At 42.1% G+C, this 17,778-nt stretch overlaps 1 protein-coding gene across 1 annotated transcript in view; it reads right to left on the bottom strand.

Annotated features, from left to right (window-relative positions):
- Positions 1-17,778, bottom strand: part of TSPAN7 (tetraspanin 7) — a 92,819-nt gene that overhangs the window by 72,117 nt on the left and 2,924 nt on the right. The window lies entirely within an intron of this gene.

Genomic DNA, 17,778 nt, shown 5'->3' on the forward strand with positions numbered 1-17,778 from the left:
TTTTTTTTTTTTTTTTTTTTTTTTTTTTTTTTTTTTTTTTTTTTTTTTTTTTTTTTAGCTTTCCCTCCCCCCTGCACACTGCTTAACGTAGGAAAAAAGTCAACCCAACACATCTCAAGGGCAGAGCGGGGACTGGAGTGGGAGGGTGTGCAATGCTGCCCAGGGCACAGGTGCTGAGGAGGGCAGGGCAGGCGGCCGTGCCAAGTGTGCAGAGTAAATAACTGCAGCCTCATTGGGAATGTGTTACAAATCCGAGATACAGCTGGCACAGGACGGATTTAGTGTGGTTGTGCTACTCAGCACCGGCATAAACCCTCCATGCCCCGTGGCTGGATCCCCTGCCACCACAGTGCAGTTGTCCCCTCCCTGTTTTAGCAGTTCCCCAGAGGCAGATCCCTCCCAAAACACAACTCTCCAAAAATGCTGAACAAGGGTGAAAGCACAAGACAAACAGCCCGCAGTGAGTGTTTGGACCCCCAGACTGTGCTACAGCTTAAAAGCCTCAGCAACATCTCGACTTCTGAAGAGCTGGGTAGAGTTTCAAGTAGAGGAAACCCCCAAAGGGGAGGGCAGGCTCTTCTAAACCAAACCAAAAACATTAACCTGGGTGGGGGAAGAAATGACAAAAAGAGAGAGATGATTTCACTAGTTTTTAAGAAAATGCTAAGGGGAAGTGCAGAAGCGCACAGTGTTCAGGATGAGGCGTTCCCTGTGGACCAAGTCATAAAATCTCTGCAGTCTCAAGCTGGGGACAGGACAGGACTTGGTAAAATGCAGAGGGGGAAAAAAAAGAAGTCTGAATGAGTTGTCCCATTTAAAAAAAGACATGGGGAAAATAAGAAACTCCAACAAATGTATATACTTGTACACAAGATGGTAGAAGTCTAAAACCCATGATACAATCTAAGGTGGGGAGACTGAAGAGTTTGGTTTTAAACACACTAACTGCATCAGTAACCTGGTAAAAGTGATGTTTCTTTAAAAACAAGCTACTTATACCCAGGAAGGAGAGACTGGATCACATCAGTGGGTGAAAAGCATTCCCTTAGCAACATGATCTCCAAAGGTAGCAATGCCCATCACAAAAGCCAAATAACTCAACTGCCCTTCCTCAAAACAATGATGCCAAAGCATGGGAGATTGTCTACACAGAAAATTAAGAGAATAAGCAGTCATGAAGGTGATACATTTGAGGGATATGAGAAGATTGCTTAGGCACATCCATCTGGAATACAGGGCAAATAGTGACTGCCAGGGGAGGCATCAAAAGACCCAAGCTATGCTGTCACCCCAAAGGAGCAGCCTGATGAACCCTTGTGGCTATCCTTACATACAAAGACAAATGATGCAGGTCCATCACTCATGCCCCACAGACACCAGGGCTGCATCCCAGGAAAGCTTCATGGCAGTTGTCTGGGAAGGGGCCTCCTGAAGGGACAGAGGGAACCTGCTGGTTAGCCAAAGAGAAGTATTAAAAATGGGATCATTGCTTTTCTGCTAGAAGCATCAGAAGCAGATTGAACTCTGAATTTCAAGATCACTTCCAGGATGTTCAGTGTTATTGCTGTTCTTATTATTTAGATTAGATATACATACAAAAGCCATTTTATCATTAAGTGTTTCAGGACAAACCGTTCACCATTTGTCTTCTACTCCTAAAGCTGGGAGCCTCAAGGGTGCAACCCAGGTGTGATGTAGAAATAATGGCAGGTATGTCAGGAGCAAAGACATAAAACTTCAGTAATATGATATTTTTGAGTAACTATGGCCCTTCATAAAGAGAGTTTCAAAACAAATTATGCTAGAGCTTTTCTTCCTTCAAATACCTATGTCATCAGATTAAGTTACCTGTATTCTTTCCATTTTGCTATATGAATCATCTCACATATTGTTTGCTGTAATACAAAGCATAGTCAAATCTTCTGTCTTTCCAGACATCCTCATTTCCTCTGACCAATTCGAAATATGAATTAGTAATGTGAAAATCCACAATGTCTTCCTACAACAGAAACCAAGCGCAAACACTTGTCCTTTACAGTCATTCTGTGGTTTTCTTGCCAGTTTCAGAGTCAGGTAAAAAATTCATGGTTCATTGTGACAGATCTCCTCAGTGAGCTAGAGAAACGGCCAGCAGTGGATAGTGTTATGACAAGGATATTCTCCTTCCTAAGCAGGTAATGAACTGTCTTTTCCTCTAGCAGTGCTTGCCAAACCCATACAAAAGGAACCTGCCATTTTCTATTATCTGCAAGGCTGATTTATGAGGTCAAAGTATTATTATAAAGATCTTTTTGCCTGTCAACTTGTGATACACACACATATCTTTGAAAAGGAAAGAAAGGTACCACATTTAAAATCTGGTGTGAAATGTTGGTAGGAAGGTGGCAGTTAACACTGGAATCTGTGTAAGCTCTACAGCCCTTACATCATTTCTTAGGTAATTCTCATGTCCATCAAGAAGACATTTTATATATAGCAGCCTGTGTATGAGCAGCAGCCAAACTAGTCTACAGCACAGCAGGGAAGCAACTCCCTCACTATCCAGCTCCAGACCTCCCCACTGCACCAAGGTGGGAAAGAGCAGGTTCTTGATTGCTGTAAGGAGACCTGACTTGGACCAAATTCATTTGTTAGTGGCGTTCCACCCCCTCCTTTCTCACCAAGCTGATAACAAATTAACGAGCTGTTTCTCAGGAGCAGAGCTTAAGGAGGGAAGCGCAAGGGAGAGTTAGCATTAAATACTTTGATCCCTTCAGCAGCTTAGTTGCAAAAGCCGGTGCTCCCTCCTTTGCTGTTCTCCAGAAGGAATGCCATGGCACGCCACCACAGAGCTGGCAGAGAACAGGAGAACTAAAGAAGACAGCTGTCCCCTCCATCAAGGGTAAGTGCATTTGACCGTTCTGTACAAGCCATGTATTCTGTGTCTCCTGGAGAAAGCAGAGATAAACTCATCCTTTCTTGTCTTGAAAGACCAGCAATGTATTTCTAGTCCTGTCTCTGCAAACAGGACCATTGGTGAAAAAGCAGGACACAGGACTGCAGTGAACATTCAAGTTCACCGCTCTGAAAATATCCTGCAGCACTTCTAGCTCTCATAGGAGAGGCAAACTCCTCTGAGTTCTTAACCTAGTCAATTCATAAGGGAAAAGAAATTCCCAGTAAGAGCTCTGCAGAAGTTCATCTATACTGTGCCAAACACTCGTTGGGGGACTCTGAATAAATTGCAGAAAACAAAACAACAAAAAGAGAACAGAAAAAAAATTTTAAACCCTCTAATTTATTACAAAAATTATAGAATAATTTGCTCCTGGGGATAAAAAAAAAAAAAAAAAGTGTATCTGTATACATATATTGACAACCCATCTCCCCAAACAATCAAATATCACTTCACCACACTACAAAAGCACTCAAAACTGTTTATGGGGTGCCTTCACAGAAACCAGTAGTTCACCATGGGGAGTTTAGGTGAAGGACATCTAGGGTACATATACTGTGCACAACACAGCACTGTGGAGCAGCTGTACAACCAAAACCAGGGAAGTCAAATCTGCTGAGGAGCAGGGAAGAGCCCACCTTTAATCACAACCATTTTACAACCATGACACAAGCACCTCTGAGCAAATACCACACTGTCTTAGGAAGACGGGTGTAGCTGAGAGAGAGCTCCACTGCCTTTACAGAGAACAGGGCTTTGCAGTCCTGATTCCTTTCAAGTTTGGAGCTTCCTTATATTTGAGCTGGTTTCTGCCAAGTCAAGAGCCTAGCACAGAGTTACTCCCAGAAGGCTGTAACCAGAAACAGGGCTTTGTAGGTGTTTTGTACACAGTTGTCTTGCAGATGCAAGATGGAAATTCTCCAAAGGTAGACAATGGAGGCTACTTCCGACACAAAAAGCCTTGAAATGACCTTCCAGCTTCAGGTCAGAAAGGTGAAAGTGAAAGGATATGGAAAAGGCTTTAAACATGGTGGTTTTTGTGAGAACATTGCCCAGGGGACTCACAACATTTCAAAGAAGGGCTTTTAGACCAACATGCACAGAGTCCTTCTGGCTTTCTAGTGCTCAGCACGTGCAGAAGAGTCTTGCTAGCACAAGAAGGCAGGTTTGGGAAGAAAGAAGAAAGAACGAGAGATCTTTGTGGTGGAATCCTGTGACCACCTGGAAAAGAAATTTCTGAAACATCTCAGCCTTTCTTTTGGGAACTCATTAGAAAGTAGTTTTGTCACCAGAATCCTGTAAGCTATACATTCACCAGAATCCTGTAAGCTATACATTTCTACAAGCTGGTGCAACTGCTTCAGGGAAAATGACCTTCTACGGAAGAAAATGAGTTCACAAACACAGAATGGCACAAAGAAAGTTTTAATTGCCTTTGAAATTACTTTAATAGCAAATGAGGCAAAGATGCTTTGACTGGAGGGAAGGCAGTTTCCGAAATAAGACATCTCACGTTAATTTGGCAGGAGGCCCCAGGTGTACCACTTGTATCGCTCTATTTCTTGAATGACCAGAAATGCTTGTCACTGAGTGCAGAATCTGGCTTTACCCTAGACACAAGCAAGTTTGTGTCCACAGGGTGGGGGGAGAGGAGGAATTTTCACCACCTTGCTTGGTTTCCTCTTCTCTCCCAGGGCAATTCAGAGGCAGTCCTCATGGATCTTTTTGTAACACATAACACATTGCCAACCTTTTCTTATTATGCTCAAAAGGTAGACACCAAGACAGAAGGAATTACTGTCATCACAATGATGTAGCATTAGGAAAGTGCAAATTTCATAAGCCAAGCTGTGAGACAAATGTTTCCAGGCCAGGCTGAAGAGAAGTGTCTTCTCCCTGCTCAGCTGTGCAAGGATAAGGTCTAATCCTGACAGGATCACCGTAGGTCAACTTCCTAAGATCTTCCACATCATTCTCTGGGTACTTGCAATGTATTTTATCTACTACAGGTTATTATCCTGCTTTTGAAAATCAAAGTCAGAGGGTGGTAAGGCACTGGAACAGGTTGCCCAGAGAACTTGTGGATGCCCCATCCCTGGAAGTGTTCAAGGCCAGGTTGGATGGGGCCCTGATCCAGCGGTGGCATCCCTGCTCATATCAGGGAATTGAAACTAGATGATCTTTAGGGTTCCTTCCAACCCAAACCATTCTGTGATTCTCTGATTACATCATCCCAGGGTTGACACAAGCTCTAGTTACCTTATATGAAGCAAGGACTGCTTAGCCTTTGTCCATCTGGGGGAAAGAAAAGCCTTTAAATTCAGAACTGGGGCAGGGGAGAACCAAATGAAATGTTATTTTCTAAATTGGAAGATTCTAGGACAACGACAACAAAAAGTAAAAAAACCCCACAAAGTCATGAATTTCCCATGTCTGTCTGACAGGGAATTTTTCAGTAAGAAGTTTCTCATGTTTTTATTCATGTTGTTTTTGAGTGTCAAGAGGAAACAGATACCAATATATACTGTAAGAGCCCTCTGAAAATCCTGATCTACCAAATCACAACCACGTGGCCACGTCAATGATCTCTTGACCTTTGCCTGCTGGTGCCTTGACAAATATCAACATAATACAGTGAGCAAAGCAGAGGTGGCTGTGGATAAGCCTTTGGCCACCTTAGCAGAATCAAAGATTGACCTCTACAGACTGTGTTTAATATCACAACTTTCTTCATCCAGGCTTTTCTCTGGCCCCCTATAGATGAGCCCACTGCTACAGATTAAAACCAAGTGGGAGCATAGGGGATGCTACAAGCCCAGTGTTGCGAAGAAACTGCCCCAAGAACATGAGCTCTGCAAGGCAGTCACTTTCTGACACACTCCCCTCTCCTCTTTGGCCTTTTGCCTATCATGGTACCCAAGTATTTTAGTGCAGGAGCAAAGCTGTGGGGGGGAAATACTGGTTCGAACTGTCTACAACTAATTCTGGTTTTCCTCCTTCAGTTTTGCATTAGTTGCTACATTTTCAGGCCATCCTGTGGTAGAGCACACAGAGAAGCAGGATTACATAATGGAACTGGCTGCTCTCTTCTGTGTATTTTCTTACACAGTACTTTTGATTGCAGGATAAACCAAAAAAAAAAAAAAAAAAAGAGAGAAAACCAGCAAGCACAGCTATTTTATTTACAAAGAGGTATAATTTCAATATTATGGATCTAGCCTGACATGAACCCCATACACTGATTTTCAAGTTTGCCAAGACTTGGAATAAAGGATACCAAAAATCTGATCTCCAGAATTCCACTGCCAGCTGTGCCTCCTCCTGGGAAGCATTCACAATGCAATCCAAAACACGTATGTAGATAACACTGGCTCCCACCCCTATGATCCTTCCTGTCCTAGCTAGCATGGGCCATCTGTTACTGCTTAGCAGGCAGCCCCACTAGATCCTGGATTGGTACGACTTACAGGAAAAGGATGAAATAAACTGCCAGGAAAAACAGCATTAAGAAGCCTTTTCTAACTCGTAATTTACCATTTGAAGAGTGTCATTGAAACTGCATCACATAAGGTGATAAAAGAAAACAAAGCAGGAACTAAACCACAGACTAATCTCTGGCCCTACATGATACCACTTCAGGAGAAGTGGGAAACAGAAATTGTGCTGTGGTTTACCTGAAAATTCTTTCTCTACCTAAAAGCAGCATGGTCCAGGAATGCCAGAGAAATTAATTACCTTTTGTTGAGTCCCTGCTGATCCTTTCCCCGTCTTGATCACCAAGCCATATGAGAGGATGAGAACAAAACAGTGACTGCTCTAAGCCATTCTGCTCTGCTCTCAGCCCCACCACCTGAGCAATAGCCATTACAAGGGATTTTAGGATAGAACTGCACAGGGACCATGAGAAGAAAACCAGCCTGTCATTCACCCACTCAGATCCAAGATGCATGTTAAGATGAATGATGACATCTTTCCATGAGCTGTCCCTGCCTACACACACCAAACAACAAAATACACCTTTAACCCAGCCTAGAGAAAAGCCTTAATTTAACACTGACACAAAACCAAGGGCAGCAAGCATTAACTTCTTCTGGAAGGGTCCTGCTGGGATGTGGGAGAAAGCACAGACCTATGGTACAGGCTACAGAATAGGCTCTCAGCATGAACCATTTCTACTTGAAGAAATGCCCAAATTAAATGCTTCCTCTGAGCAATAAGTTACCTGAAATCCTTGTTCTCACAACCTGTTCTAGCCTTAAATAGCTTAAATGGCAGCTTGGGAAGCCCACACTGTCCTGCAGAGCACAAGTCAGTCTCTGCCCCCGTAGGTGCTAGTGCCCTTTTCCTGCACTAAAGCAGAGTTCTGAGGGCTGCCATCCCCTCACAGACTGTACTTTGTAGCTGGGTGATTAAAATTTAACAAACAAAACTGCTAATAAGTCTTTGCAGATGTCATACTATCCACTGCATGAGTAAACTAGAGAGAAATCCTTGTTTAGCTAAGAAGTCAGTCCAGTTCATAGAAGCACCTGACAATCTCATTCAGAATCTGGCAGAATCCACAAATGACAAAATTCTGCATACTGGTCTTTAACCAGAGCTCTGTGTTAGCAGAATCTTTCTCCATATCCTCAAGTCTGCAGCAGGGTAAAAGTGAGCAAACCACCTTGTTCTGGAGGTCACCATTTAACCTTGATCCTGTTTGGCCCACTTGGAACATACCATGGAGATAACAGATCACTGACAGCACAAAAAGGATGAGGACATTCTTAGGCAGGCACAACTTAGGCAGTCTCCTCTCTTTGAGTAAGTGTGTCAACATGCTTGTTCCCCAGCCAAATGATCTTTCAAAATAAAGGTAGATATCCCTCCACAGAAATGTGAGCTTTTTTTCTTGAAGTAAAGCTATGCCCCATATGTCCTGCATGACAGAAAATTATTTTTTTTCCCCACCAAAGGGCTTGCCTGGTCTATGAAGTCAGGAAAGTTGTGTGGATCATTCTCAGCTGTGTAATCCCACTCATCCTGGGACTTGTTCTCATGCACCAACAGCAGTGCTCCCTCTTCCCAAGATACTGAGTAGTCTGAAATGCTTTTTCCAGTGCATTATGTATGTGCAACTTCAGAATAAAGAAACACCAGGGTGTACCAATGTCACAGCTCAGATACAGCCAGCTGCACCATCGTAATCTCCCTCCACAAGCAGTATTCATTAGACCTCTCAGAAACATTCCCATACTCTACAGGCTGCCTTAACATCAGGTAAAGTGCAAATTTTATTTCAGCTTGCTATTTTTGCAATTGAAATAAGATGTCAAAGTGAGTGCTACAATGTAATAATTACAGCCAAGGACTTAAAATAACCGACTCACAGAGGTGCTAAATTTGACCAGACTGTTCCTTAGACACATTGCTGGGTTTGCATCAGTGTCTCCATCTATAAACTGGACATGCCAACTACTATTTTTTAAGGACTACCAAAGGTTTAGTTTTGCCATAAGTAATTACACTTAAGAACCAGGAAAACATAATATACATCTGTCAGTGTTGTGAGCAATCCACTTTATATACATACAGGGTGCAGGGTTTCAATTTTTTTCTGAATTTGTTACGAATTTAATCCAAACAACATGCACTCTGCCATGCCCCCTGATGCCAGCCATAATACACAACATTTATTCACCTACCAGCTGACTCACGTGTGATCTCACACTACTTCACAAGCTCACCAACACATCTACAGATTGAGTCTTTTGCTCCTGCATTCTTCAGTTTAGGCTTTGTTTTCATAGAAGCTGCAAAATTTTAAACCTCTTTTAGGGTCCATCTAAGCTTCAGTAGAACTGCCATGTCAGAGGATCACACATATTGCGAAATGATGTCATGCTTCAAAGTCATAGGGCAACCAAAGCACTTCTAGAGAAAGGAGGCAGAACTTCACAAATCTTCCATCTGGACAGAGGAAGGGAAACTGGGTTTATCCTGCTGAGATATCTAATACAAGAATAAACGCTAAACACTTCCAATCCCAAGTCTATGGGAATAGTAACTGCCCCCCTCACTGAACTTGAATATTAAGCACAGAGGAGTTTCAGAAACCATTGGCTGACTGTGTAAGACAAGTTTGGTCTTATCTGCTTCCCACTGGTTTTAAGCAGAGCAAGATGACTTCACAAGATATTTTACACCTTTCATATGGACAAAGCTCAGTCCACCCACATTGTGCTCATCAACCCCAGCTAATGTAATTCTTCTTAAAATGTCTTTTCATTTCATATTCTTTTGCTTACCAGTATTGCACTAATATATGATGTAGAGCAAATACATTTTCAAGAAGCACATGTTACTGCCACACAGATTTGGGCTTGGGTGCACAACTGATCAGCTGGTGAATGGTACCAGAACAGAAACTGGTTAAATGTGTGTTCCTCACTGATGAGGTAGCACTTATTTTTACATCATTAATAACTTGATTGATTGTCAAGAGTAAAGACTTCACATGAAATTCTTCGCAATATCCTTCAGATGGTTTAGAGGTCTGCAGTCTTCTGTATTTTTCATATTCCATGATGCTGGAAAAAAATAGGAATTTATCTTGGTCTAATACCTGGCATGAAACTGGAAAGCCAAGCACTTAATGAAATTAGGAGAAGAAATCAACTAAGCAACTGTGGCTCACTTATATTCTTGATCATCTGAGGACTGCAGGAAACAGCCCAGCTCCTTGCTTTAATACTGGATATTCTTCAAAGCAGAAGGATTAATCCTGTCTGGTCACCCACCAATATAAGGCCAGTGAATGAGGAGGGGGAGGGAACACTTTAAATCTGATACTTCTGTTAAAAAATAGCTATGGTGCAGCATGCTCAGGTTTCCATACAAGAGGGACCAGGTTTGGTTTGAGTTAAAGAGTATTACATGTGTATCACATATGCCAGCTCACAGAAACTGAGGCAGCTTTTCCGTATCATTTTGAACAATCTCATGAGCTGAAAATTCTCTCTACCACAGACATACCTATTTTAAGTACAACCATCTTTTCAGAAAGCAACTGGCTGTTGCTTACAAAACACAGAAGTCCTGGAAGTGGGAGGTTTTATTTTTGTTTCTGGTTTCAGTTGAAAAATAACAAAAGTGCCGGATGAAATACTGTTTATTACCCACACTGGTTGGTCCAGCACTTCTCCTGAAGCTTGTAATTTCACCGGCTGGTGAGCACAGTGGGACAGCCCACCCCACACCTGCCTGTCCCAGGGCAGAGCCTGGCAGTGTTCTCACCCTGTCCAGGGCACTGCTGGCTGTCCCCTGGCTGTAGCAGGGATCACCTTGGATATGCCTTGCATATCTCTCTGGTACTCATGCCAGTAAATACAGCTGAAGGTGGGTGAATTCAGTGCTGAGCAGAGGACAGAGGGCACTGAGCTGCCCTTTCCATGCTCAGAGGATGCTCAGTGAAAGCATCACTTTGAAGTAGGAAGACCAAAGGGGAAAGATTTAAAAAAGAGTATTTTTCCATAAGAAACTATTAATCTACAAGTCCATGGGCAAAAACAACAGTTGCCCCATCCTGACAGTGAGTTTTGCACAAGTGTTCTGAAAGCTGCACAGGGATACTGCCCATATCCAGTAAAAGCAGCAAGGTCATGCTGCCTCCTAGAAAGGCTGTGAGTGTCCCCAGTCCTACCTGCCATGATAGAAATAAACCTGTAGTGTCATCCCTGTAAACTACTTTTTTTTTTCCTTTTTAAAAGTGTGACCTTCCATTAGAAAATCCTGCTTCAATCCCTTTGCATCACCTCCTGTTTTGTGAGAACAGGAAGCAAGGAATGCACTGAGGCCTGGATTGTATGTTCCAAGAAATAATTCTGAAACATTCCTGACAGTCAGGATCTCAGCATCTGGAGGTCCTGGTTCTTTCTTCAGGAGTTTTTAGACCTCGCTTGCATAGAAAGAAAACAAAACCCTGAAGTCTGCAGCTGATGCACAGATGGTCTCTAAGTTTTTCTGGGACAAGAAAGATCAATTTAAGCCTCCAGGTTATTTGATGAACGTGATTTAACTCAACAGTTTTTCCTGAAGTAACTGGAAAGAGAAACTTAGTTCCAGATAACACTTAAGCTGATCTCAACATTCACTAGCAACTGCACACTGGGTCGGCTAACTCAAAGACTCAGCTGTACAAAAAAGCAGCTGTACCATAGCATCAATGACCTGTAAACCCAGAGGAAGTTTAAAAAAAAAAAAAAAGAAAAAAAGAGTCTCTAAACAAGCAAACATATCAGCTGCTGGTTTCCTTTAAGACATTATTTTGCAGGTAAATCAAATCACGCTCTGTGTGCAATCAGTGCACAACGCAGAGCAGCAAGTCCTGCATCCACCACAGGGCAGCTGCACTGTAAAAGTGATCCCAGCCATAAGATGCAGCCAGCGAGAAGAGCATCAAGGTCCTGAGGGTAACCTATCTGTATTTGTTTCCTCTTTGTTTTCAAAGAGAAACAGAAGTGACATGCACTTAATTATGTTTCCGTTCTAAGCCTAATTAGAGACAGTTAGACGTTAAGTACTATTGAAGTGAAACGCATGCAGGAGGATTGAGTTTCTATCTATTCTTCTTTCTGTTAATGCATACCTGGAAAGTTTCCTCTCTTTTATCTTAACCTGTTCTTGCAAGAATGAAAGCCATGACTTCCCCAACACATTTCTGGTGTTTTGGCTGCCTTTTGATATAGTGGTGGCCATAGCAGGTTGAAATGAAAATGCTTTGGCCTGGAGACTATTAGAGAAGACAACAAAAATAAAGGGATCTTCTCCCTTCATTGTAGGAAATTTGCATCAATTCTCCATCTCAAATAGCTTTTGGAATTGACTTGCACGTGTTGCCATAATTAGTAATACAACGTCCTTCACCTTTTCTTTGGTGAGGTCAGAGTAGAGCACCTGGACAGGCCAGGCAAGTGCACACTGCCATGCACCTTTGTGCTGTAAAATGGAAAAAAAGCCCCAGTCCAGGCATATATCCTTGCAGAGTACATGGCCCTGCAGAACCCAGTTCCCCAGACTGTGCCACAGATTTTCACCTCTGGTTGGACCCAGATACCAGACACAACTTTGAAGCCTTAGTACTGCCCAATTGGACTGATGCAACTTGTGCCATGACACAACCTATGATGCCATAAACTGGCCTAGTTCCAAGTCCAGCTACACAAAAAAAAAAGAAAAAAAAAAGAAAAAAAAAAGAACATCAACCTTACTTGGCATATTTAGGAAATTATCATTTCCTCGAAAACTTCCTTTTTTTAGGATTTCCCAAATCACCAACAGTTTCCATCCCCGAGAAGACTACCTCCATCAGAAATTTCAGGTTTTGATATAGCTCCCATTTATTTTTAGAAACATACTAAATGAGCAGTTTTTCATATTCGGTTGCCAAAAATACTGAAAAGGAATTTTCTAAACACTTCAAAGTTGTCGCCAGATGGAGGCTAAGCCATCAGAAACTCTGTCCAAATGATAAATGTTTTCAAAACTTATCAAATCATTAAATCATCATGGTGCAGCTGAGTCTTCAGTTGCAGGGGTTTTACTTAGGTCCTTGCAATAAGAATTTCTCGTGTGCTAAGGGTGAGTTGCAAACATACTTTGCTGGTGCCACTCAGTGCAATTTACTGTTCCTGTGTACTGCATTCTTCAAAGCAGTGCCTGTAATCTGGTCAGGAACAAGATCCTGAAGAACTTGTCAGCTTCACTGATAACTTCAATCCCGTGGTATCAGCAGGTCTGAGCTGATTGTTTCTATTCAAAGGCACTAAGGCACTGAGTGGTTAGATGGGTCATACAGCAGGGGCTTCCTTCCCTTCCCAGTTTTAGGGAAATGTAAGTGCTCCTCTTCCTACGATATTTACAGGGTTTCACTCTCTCCTCTCCTCCTCTGCAGCACCATGTAAGCATGACAACCTTTTTCTTAGGTCTGCTCCCAAGATCCATAGACTTTTGCAGATTAAGTCCATCACCTTGTTATTAACACCATCACATTCTCCTAGCAAATAAACTCATGAAAAACCATTATTGAATATGGAAAAAAAGGGAACATTTCTTTTTGATCAATCCTAATTCATATGCAGCCCAAACCAAACTCAACCTTTTCTCAAAGCTCACAGCAAATAACTTTCAAAAATAAACAATGGCAAGACACAATTTCAGCTTTCTTCCCAGCCCAGGCTGTGGCCTCGTGGTGCATCCTGCTTGGTTTTTGGGAGGGGGTCACTGCCGGTATCAAACAGTGACCAGACACCAACTGAACTCAGCACAGAAGTTCAGGGAGATGAATAAAGCAAGAAACGGAGTGGGAAGGGGAGCTGCTTGCTTCTATTAAAGATTTTAGCACCGTCCCCAGAACCACATAGATGCAAACAGAACATCTGGAAAACATCTTGCAAAACACTCCATGGAAATTACAGCAAAATTAGTATTAGCAGAATTGCTTCCACTCTTTTACTACTGCTCCTAAAAATCCTGTGGCCTACTCCCAGAGCTCAAAGAACCAGCTCAGCTATGAAGTAACGATAATCCAGTAAGACACAAGTGTGCCATGCTTCAGAGTCTCTTTAGTGTAGGAGAAATTTAAATGCTTCCCTCTCATAACCCAGAACTGTTATATATACAAGCCATCTGCCCACCACCGTGAAAGAGAGCTAAGATGGAAAGAAGCCCGTTCTACCAAAGTGAAGGATCTATTATCTGAGAGATGATTAAATGTTAATTAATAGGGGTGAGCCTAAAGAAATAACATTATGTAAATAAAAACAGCCTTACAGTATCTGTCTTCTGCTGCCTACAATCACCTCTGTAGTCTTGCATTTTATCCCAAAGATTCAGTTTGCAAGACACTGAGGGCTGAAAACTGCAAATTTGGTAGCTGCAGAACAGATTCTATTACAGTAAAGCTGGTATCTATGTAACAAGAGTTTCTGGGCTTAAAAAGCATGTGAAAGATTGAAGGAGATGTTTCTGCAAGCTCGATGCACAAAGAGCCTTTCTAGATATTCATCTATTAACTCATTGGCATGTAAATTTGTAGGACAGTTACAACAACTGAAGAAATGATGATAAAAATCCAGAGATGGAGACAACTAACGGGTACCAGGTAACCTAATTTAGCTCCCTGACAGCAGAGGGAATTGATAAATAGTCACAGAATCACAGATAAAATCAGGTTATTGGATCCATTTTAAATTCCCTTGGTTTACCTACAATAATTGCCTCCGTTTCCTTGACGAGCATGGCTGGTATGAACCAGCATCCAAGAAAAAGGACTCTACTGCTGTTTCAACAGAAAAGTGACAATAAAGCTTCCCCAGCATCCTTCTCTAGAATTTCTATTTAGACTGTTTAGGCCCTACAACAGGTTGCTTAGAGCAGGAGTGAATGCTAAACAGCCAAGTGTTCACTACACATACAGCGGTACTCCCCCACACCTCCATCCCCTGTGAAAAAGCAAGGGCTTCTGCCACTGCCTGTTATGAATGCATCCTGTGTTCTCCCCAAATATAAACTAAATGCTTCAAGTCACCCACCATCTCTCTACACCAGTCCAAACCGATTTGTTAATGTCAAAAAGTTACCACCCTCAAACTAGAAAACTGTCCAGATACAAACTCCAAGGTGGAGGGCTAGCAGGTACTTAGCTGAGACACAACCATAGCTACACAACTAAAAAAGAAGGAGCATTTGGCCAACAGCAAAGTCAATTATTTCCTTAAATGAGGTGTACAATGCTAATTTGTACCATAAACACACAATTTTCAGAATGGGAATGGGCATCAGCAATGCAAAAACTGCACCAAGTTGTCAGTTCCTCTGCTCCAAAACAGGCAAACTGACTACACCCCTAAAACCAATTTCCTGCCAAGGAGGGGAAGGGAGTGAGGTCCTAGAAATGTCTGAAAGCACGATCCATGCCACATGGAAGCTTCCCCTGTGACATCCCACCTATAGGTGACCCAGGGGTACTGGGCAGAGGTTCTGCATGCTGGCAACAACAGCCCCAGCACTTGCTATGGAGCACACGTCAAAGTCACGGCTTTATCTTCCCTGTTTACCCACACTCTCTGGAGCTGCCCTGCTGGCACAGATCTCATCTGTTAGGACTGTCAGCAAGGGAGTTTTATACCATATTGTGATAAAAACAAAAAATCCCACTAAACCCCCCCCCAAAACTAAGCCAAGTTGGGTACATACCCCAAGAGGAAACTTAGAAAGCTGACTCTGGAGTTATGGTTTAAAACACCATCTAGCCTTTATTTGTTGTTTTTCAAATCCAGTTATTTATTTAGCCAACAGAATTCACCTTGGGCTATGCTCACAAGAAAACACCACTATCTTTAATCTTTCATGTATATCATTATGAGAGCAGAACAGGAAACAACCGACTTAAGGAGGCAACTGCATGAGGTTTGTGCCTAAACCATGGAGCACTCCAAATCCATCATGATGGGGGGATTTTGTGCATTCTTGCGAGCATGTTTGGTTTTGTTTTTTTTTTTTTTTTTTTACTTCAGGTAACTCTATATGAATAATAATATTTCTTTCTAAAAGTATAGCAGTGTTGACTTTGCAGTCAATGGAACCACCAAAAGATTGAGCAATCTAAGCCACGCAGGAAAGCTAAAAATTTCCCAAAATATTTCCTTTAAAACCATCTGCTAACAGATATTTTAAAAAAAAAATTAAAGAAAAAATATAAGCATTTCAAGAGGTATTAAAAAGACCAGAAATTTGTAGAAAATAATGCAGAAGCACTGCAAAGAAGTTCTGGGGAGAAAACCAGTAATTTCAGCAACCCAGCTGGACACTCGTAGCGAAGATGACTAATGCCATTAGTAACTCAAAGGGACACGCAAATTTAATCCCATATTATAATGCATGGCTAAAAAGGTTGCATTTGAAGATGGGTCAGCAGTGGAGCCATAAATCTGTGTTACAGAGGAGGCCACTTGCTCTTTGTCTCGGGCATTTCCTGGAAAACAGCTTTGTGAGCTCCCGGAATGGTGGGTGAATGCTGCCTCCACCCTACTGCCACAGCATGAGGACCAGGAGCTGCCTGCCCCAACACCACAGCCACTCCCAGCCCCCCACCAGTGACCTCCTTTTCAGGAAGCCTGAAAGAAGCTGGAGGTGGGGGGAGGGGGGGCTTCAAAGCAGACACCAACTCTCCCAGCATCCCTCCATGCTGGAGAGGGCCTGAGCCCATCATCCTCTGTGGGCCATCTTCTGACCCCCTGACCTCCACACCAGTGACACCGCAGCCACCAGAGGAACTGGCTAGAAGAAGATGAATTACGAGAAAACACCCAGTTTCAATCTGGTTTAAAATCATAGCACTGGCAGCGGCCTCACAGACAAGCAACACTTACCTGTCCCACCACACTCGAGTCCACGGCTCTCCTGCCACCTGCCAACCTCCAAGGGCTCCTACCAGGATGCACAGGTCCATTTTCAAAGTGGTAAAAACTTGTGAAACTAAACTACCACTATTGCAAATAGCTATGTTAGTTCAGATTTTGTCACATAGCAAAAGACAAGCCAAGTTCCAAGAACCTAATGTAGTCTCCAAAACATTAACTTTGGAAGGTGCTCTTCAGATCAGTGACTCCCTCACCTTGGAAAAATATCTGAATGGAAATTCTACTTATATGCTTTTATTACATTAATGAACTGCAATAAAAGCCAATATGAGCAGGACAGCACACCCAAAGCACTCATTTGAGTGCCAAGTGTCTCACAGAGTCTAAAATTGGAAGGTAATCACTTTGCTACAGTGCCTATTTGGGGCAACAAGAAGCTTTGCATGGAAGATGAAACCCATTTTCTTCAGCTGTATAACTTTAAGGACCAGTGCATGCACCCTTAAAGCTCCCTCCCAAAATACATTGAGGCAGGCAGTAAATTTGGTAACAAAATATATTTTTAAGGCTACAATGAAGTATTAAGTATACACGTTTTAAGACAAAAGGTGATTAAGTGTTAGATAATTACAAAGTACTGAGAGGTGCTTTAAGGTTTCGTTCTCCTATTAAAAAAAAAAAGTCACTTTGAATTCTAATCGAAAATTCATCTTCTCTTAAAAACAAGACAGGTTATATCTCAGATTTCTATGCAAGCAATTTATGATACCCAAAAGGAAAAAATAAAAATAGCTAACAGCTAAGCAGAGCTTTTATCACCTTTTTTTAATCTACTAGTTTCAAATCAGATGCATTCAGTACAGAATTCTGATTAGGAAAAAAATGGCTGTTGAATTTTTATTACTACATCCCTTAAGGACCGAAAGTGGTAACCTTAGGCACTTAATGTGTTCTATGAATAACAATACCTATGAGCACATAAAAAGCTTGTTATCTCTGTTTATGGAATTTTTTTTACCATATTGATACATTTACGGAAAGAAGTTGGGAAGTGCGGTGAGGGGGAGGAGAGGAAGCTTTCCAAATAACAAATACCATTAAATAAAACCTATTTGGAGAGGAACAAGCTATGCAGTATGAAATTTGAATGAACCATGTCTCCTCATTACAGTCCTGCAGCTCCCGTGTAGTCACTGGAGCCTCATTCAATGCTTATACTAAAAGCCTTCACTTACATACATCTCTCCCATTGATACAAATGCAATTCATTTTTAACCCTGACAATCACTTGTTATACGAGCATTCTGTGCACACAGATTTTCTTATTTTATAAACAACGTAAACACAGAGAAGAAGTCCTTCGTGATGGTTCAAAACAGCTCACCAGATGCAAAGAAGAATCTTCTCCCCCTGCCCCCTCACATCACAATCCATTGGCTT

The sequence above is a fragment of the Empidonax traillii genome, unplaced genomic scaffold (genome assembly GCF_003031625.1).
Source record: "Empidonax traillii isolate 1590-97213 ecotype Southwest subspecies unplaced genomic scaffold, ASM303162v1 scaffold1:size7828297, whole genome shotgun sequence".
NCBI lineage: Eukaryota > Metazoa > Chordata > Aves > Passeriformes > Tyrannidae > Empidonax > Empidonax traillii.